A 6,000-nucleotide genomic window follows, 5' to 3' on the forward strand; every position below is an offset into this window, starting at 1 on the left:
CATCCAATATGGAAACTTTTCATCCTTTGCCCTCCAAACCCACTTCTCCTGTCCATTTCAGTCAATGGCTACTCCACTCAGGGCTGAAGACTTCAGTGGCATCCTTGTCTCTTCTCTCTCCTTCATATCCTACTATTGGCACATCAGGAATCTGGTCAGTTCTACTTCTGAAATATGTCCGGGAATACTTCTCTCCACCTTCCCTGCCCCGACCCCCTTCCCTGCTCCTGCCCTCTTTCCCCACCACTCACCTTCTGTGGCTATGCTGGCCTCATCCTCCATGTTCCCCATCTGCCAAGACCACTCCCACCACAGGGCCTTTGCACTTGCTCTTCCTTTTGTCTGGAAGGCCCTTCCCACATTCACCCACAAGGCTCCCTCCCTCAAATGTCTCCTTGTGGGGACAAGAGTGATTCCTTCTTAGATGCTAATCTGCCACGTCGACTCCTGACTAACCTTGAGTCCAGTAATGCCTCCAAGATGTCTAGCTGAAGCATTAGTCTGTATGCAGAAACACTTATTTGCTGCGGGTTTCACTTTTCCTCCAAAACAAACCTTGATGCCGCTGCAGGAATCATAGGCTACGACGCCCATAGCACAGTGCCAGTCACCTGCGCACTCCTCTCAGAGCACGCAGACCTTTCTCCCCAAGATATATAAGCCCTGGGTCTGGGGTTACAGCTTGGAGATCTACCTATCTTGAGGCTGCCCAAGATCTTGCTCTGTTCATAAGTTCCCCAACTAATAACCCTTTACCAACAAATTGGAATTGTCTGCCTCATTCTTTGGTTTCTCAGCTCCTTCTGCATTTGGGGTCACCTTACGTATACAGCCCTTTCACAGAACACCCCTTCCCTGTGATCCCCCCAGACCTCCTGCCTGCAGCAGCATCACACCCACACCCCACTCCTCTCCTACGTTGCTATGTTCTTCATGCCATTTATCCCCACCTGATAGGGTCTAAATTTGGCAAGTGCTGTTGTCTCTTTCCCACCAGTGAAAGATGAGTTCCAGGAAGGCAGAGATGAGCCACGGCACACTGGACCAAGTATGCAGCTCCTGCCTTCTCACTTAACCAATTATTTCTTTTATAGCTGCTTACCATTCCGCATAGAGGGGCTGCAAAACTGATTCAAGCACTATTATCACACCCATTTCAGAGAGGAGGAAACTGAGGTTCAGAGTAATTATGCTGCTTGCCTGAGGTCACTTAATAAGAAGTGGAGCAGATATTCAAACCCAGGCAGTGTGACTCTGAACCTGAGGGTTATCCTTGAGGCTACACTGCAGTCTGGATACTCGACATATCCCCGTGCGCCTCCTCAGTCCTCCATGCAGAGTCCCTTACCTACTGAGGCCTTGCTAAGTTGCCAGTGCTGTGCTGAGGCCTTCTTCAGCGTCCACTTGACCTCACCTGAGACAGGAAATTGGCCAAATGGTGGCAGTGCAGGCTGCCCCAGGACTGACCCTGCCCCCTCTGCATTCCTCATCCATCCTCGCCTCACACCCAATAGACAGTGAGCAGATCAATAGGTGTGTGTTCAATCAGGGGATGAAATGCCCACTCCCTCTCTCAAATTCTTCAGGAGTGAGTCTCTTGCCTCGCAACTGGGACTTGGGGAGGATGTAGAAAAATTACCTGCTAAGTTGCAGCCACTGCTGGACATTCTGGCCAGAATCCTCTTTAGACATTGACCTATATGGGCTGGTCGCAGGGGTGGAGAGCGTGGTGGTAAAACCGGGGTTCAAACTCACATTTGTTGATTTCATGGCCAGTGGTGATCTCAGATTTCAACCCACATCAGAATCACCTGAGGCTGCTTATGAAAAACAAGAGGTGCTGTCGCCTCTCGACACATGCAGCTGTTTTAACATGAATGGTGTGCCCAGGGTTGTACGTGCATGAACTCGGAGATCTTCAAAAACTGCCCTGTGAGGTCAGCCAGGGCTTCCCAAACTGTAATATGCACACAAAGGGATTTAACTCAGGGATCTTGGGTTAAAATGTGGATTTTGATGCTAAAGTTCTGGAATGGGGCCGGGGTGCTGGCCCGAGAACTCACTTTAAGAAGCGAGGAGGGAGATGCTGTTATCATTCCTCATTTTACAGCTCAGGAAGCGAAGGCTCAGAGACCAACAACTCTAAGTGGTGGAGTTAGATTTAAAACCACAGCTGATGAAGACCCCAGACTCATTCTACTGTGTCACACTGCCTTACCCTGTTGGTCTGATGGTGAACGTGGAGGGGGACAATGGGAGTGATACTCAAAAGGGGCAACCTGACTGGGCACAGTGGCTCACGCCTGTAATCCCAGCACTTTGGGAGGTTAAGGCAGGTAGATCATAGGAGGGTCAGAGTTCGAGACCAGTCTGGCCAACATGGCAAAACCCCATCTCTACTAAAAATACAAAAATTAGCTGGGCATGGTGGTGCACACCTGTAATCCCAGCTACTCAGGAGGCTGAGGCTTGAGAATCACTTGAATCCAGGAGGCGGAGGTTGCATAAGCCAAGATTGCACCACGGCACTCCAGCCTGGGCGACAGAGTCGGACTCTGTTTCAAAAAAGATAAGATAAAATAAAATAAATAAAAAATAAAATAAAATAAAATATCAAAGGGGCAACCTGACTCCTTTCACCATTCATAGGAGGGGCATTTCCCCAAGTAGCCTGAGTTGGGGACAGTCCCGCCAGGCCCAGCATGACAGAAAAAAGAGGGGCTGGGTTTGTGTGTGTGTGATGTGTGTGTTTGGGGGACAGGGGCAGGTGTGTGCTGATGCATGAGACCCCTGTCTAAAGGGATTTGCCTGTCCCCAGGTTAAAGCATGGAGAAGGCCCGAGCCCCTGCTCCATGCTGGTCCTGCAGGGCTCAGCTGGGGCCCAAATCGGGGGTTGACACAGTGGAACAGGCTGCTTGTGCCTGGCATTCCCCACTTCCTGACCCACATCAACCAAATCTCTGCTTCCCCATCCTTATGGACCTGCCCTGGACCACATTTATTCTGCCCTCCATTAGCTACTCATTAAGAGAAATTGCATTTGTGTTTTTGGTGGGAGCCCTGGGGGTGCTGAGCAACCCAGAGCAACCACTAGTGACCTTCAGAAAAATAATATTAAAGAAAAAAGGGATGTTTTTGGATTCCTCATCATTTGGCAAGCTGCGCTGAGGGTAGAGCAGCCAGCCGAGTTCGGGACCGGGGCAGAGAGTTTACCCTCCAGCTGGCTTCTCCAGACCCATCGGTCCAGAACTAGTGCCGTTAGCCGTGAACACAGAACTGTCACGAAGCTGTCCTGAGCATGAAACTGTTACCAACCAATCTGTCTGTGGAGTTGTTACAAAACTGTCTTGTGTGTGAATGCGTCACAATGTTGTCAAGTATGTGACTTTGTATAAGAAATCGTCGTGCCGTTGTCCTCTAGGTAACACTGCCAAGAAGTCGTCAAGTACATGCAGTCGCCGCTCATTTGAAAAACTACTGGGAAAAAGTTTCTTCTCTTTTCGTGTATGAGGGACAGGTTGCTGTATGTGTGACCTTGAGCAACTTGCTGACGGGCACTGTGCGTGGCTGCTGCTTCTGCAATAACACTGCCTGGCACACAGTAGGTGCTCAATGAGTACTTGCCAAATGTCTCCTCAGGGCTGCAAAGTGGACTCAGATAGGTTCTGGTTCTTTCAGGTGCCGGCTTTGTCCCATAGTGGGCTGGGCTGGGTGCCTCAGGTAGGTCTGCTGCCTTTTGCATCCTCTCTGAGCCTGCTTGGGTTGTTGTAAAGTGCAGAGGCCTGTGTATGACGTGCCCAGCAATACTGGGGAAAATAAATGCTGGCTGCTAATTCCCTCTCTCCCTCTTGTGGGGGGTTTATGATTCCTCAGGGCTCTTCAGGGTAGCAGAGGCCTCTCGTGGCTCTTTGGGAGGCTGTGGAAGCTTCAGCTTTGGCTGAGTAGGACGTTTGCTGTGGTTAGGACTCTGGCAGGACACCTCCAGTCAATCAGGATGCTCAGTGTCACAAGGATTGGGGGCAATGCCCACTGCTCCAAACCCAGGAGGCCTCCTCTGGTGGGGGAGTGTGAGCTCTAGGATTCCAGGAAGGGTGGGAGGAAACCTAAGGAGAGCTGAAAGCTCGTAATTCCTAAGATAAGGCCGAGTGAGAAAGGTACCAGCTTTTGAAGTTTGTTCTGCAAACGACCTTCTTCACTTTTTTGCGTTGAAGCCCTGCAATCAGCAGAGCTCAGGGCTAGGAATTAGGGCCTTTACTCCTGTCCCAGCTTGGACTCAGATTCATTGTATGACCATTGGCAGGGCACCTCATTGCCCCCTGCCTCAGTTTCCCTATCGGAAAAACAGAGGCTTGGTCTTAATAAAGAACTTTTGAACTTTTTCTTAGCCAAAGGAGCCTTCTTTTTTCCAAGATGAAATGTGATATGAGAGATCGATTCCTAAAATGAATGAGTTGAACTGTTTTGGCTGAGGCCAGGATGGGGGTGAGGGTGAGGATCTCGAGCTGTCTTTTCGGTTTCCTTTGCCTACTTCTAGAGGCAGGCTCTGAGGGCTTGGATACTCCTTAAGGACCCTTTGAACCCCAGACTTCCACAGGGCTAATGGCTGTAAGGAAGGTGATATAACTTTGTGGGACTCTGGAGCCTGGGTTCATTCCCACACTAGCTTCTCTGAGCATTAGTTTTCCCATCTGTAAATGGGGATAATGACTGTGCTCACATGTTGTTGTGACAGTTCAGTAAGCTGGTTTTGTATGTGGCATGCCAAAATAGGGTTTGGCTGACATGGGTTGCACAGCAAAGCGGGAGCTGCTAGCAGTTGTGGATCTCTTCTCTCACGAGCGAGACTGCCTCAACAACTCTGCGATATGGGTAGCGTTATCTGGTCTTGCAGACAAGGAAGCTAAGGCACAGAGAAGGTAAGTAAGTTGCCCAGATCACATAGCTGGTGAGTGGCAAACTCAAAGCCAGGCAGTCTTAGTAACAGATAGTTACTGTTATTTTAAGTACTGGGGAGAGACTAGGCCCCAGAATAGGTCCAAAATAAATACCCTCCTCACCTCATATAATTAAGCCCTAAGAAAGCTTAGAAATAGGCCGGGCATGGTGGTTCATGCCTGCAGTCCCAGCATTTTGGGAGGCTGAGGCGGGTGGATCACGAGGTCAGAGTTCAAGACCAGCCTGACCAAGATGGTGAAACCCTGTCTCTACTAAAAATACAAAACACCTGCACTGGGTGCAGTGGCAGGCACCTGTAATCCCATTACTTGTGAGGCTAAGGCAGGAGAATCGCGTGAACCTGGGCAGCAGAGGTTGCAGTGAGCCGAGATCGTGCCACTGTACTCCACCCTGGGTGACAGAGTGAGACTCTGTCTCAGAAAAAAAGAAAGCTTAGAAATATAACCAGCTCCCAGTGCTGAGAAGACTTGGGGCCCTGCTGCCAGTGAGCATCAGGAAAGGGGGCAGATCTAAAAGTCAAGGCTGACTGAGGCAGGCCCTCGGTCAATGTGTCCCTGCCAGTGTTCCTGGGACAGCCCCAGTTCTTCTCAGCCAGCAACCTGGGTACCTGGAGCTTCCAAGAGGTGGCGGAGAGTTGGGAATGCAGTTTGGGCCTCCAGCCACCTGGCACAAAGTAAGCATCTTCAGGGACCCTATTCTGGGTTTGGTCTCTCCCCATGGGCCTTCTTCAACACTCAAATCCTAGTACAGGGGAGAGAGCCCCAGATGTGGACTCTTGTCTAGTTCTGCAAGTCCTCAGGCAAGTGTCTCTGTCTCTGGGCTTCAGTTTCTCCATCTGTTAAATGGATGTTTAAACTCGGTGTTTCTAAAGGCCCACTGTTCACCCATCCATCCACCCGCCCACCCACCTACCCATCCACCTACCCATCTGCCCACCCATCTATCCATCCATCCATTCATCCATCCTTCCACCCACCCACCCATCTATCCATTCATCCATCCACACACCCACCCACTCATCTATCTACCCATCCATCCATCCAT

This window comes from Macaca nemestrina, chromosome 15 (genome assembly GCF_043159975.1).
Source record: "Macaca nemestrina isolate mMacNem1 chromosome 15, mMacNem.hap1, whole genome shotgun sequence".
Lineage (NCBI taxonomy): Eukaryota > Metazoa > Chordata > Mammalia > Primates > Cercopithecidae > Macaca > Macaca nemestrina.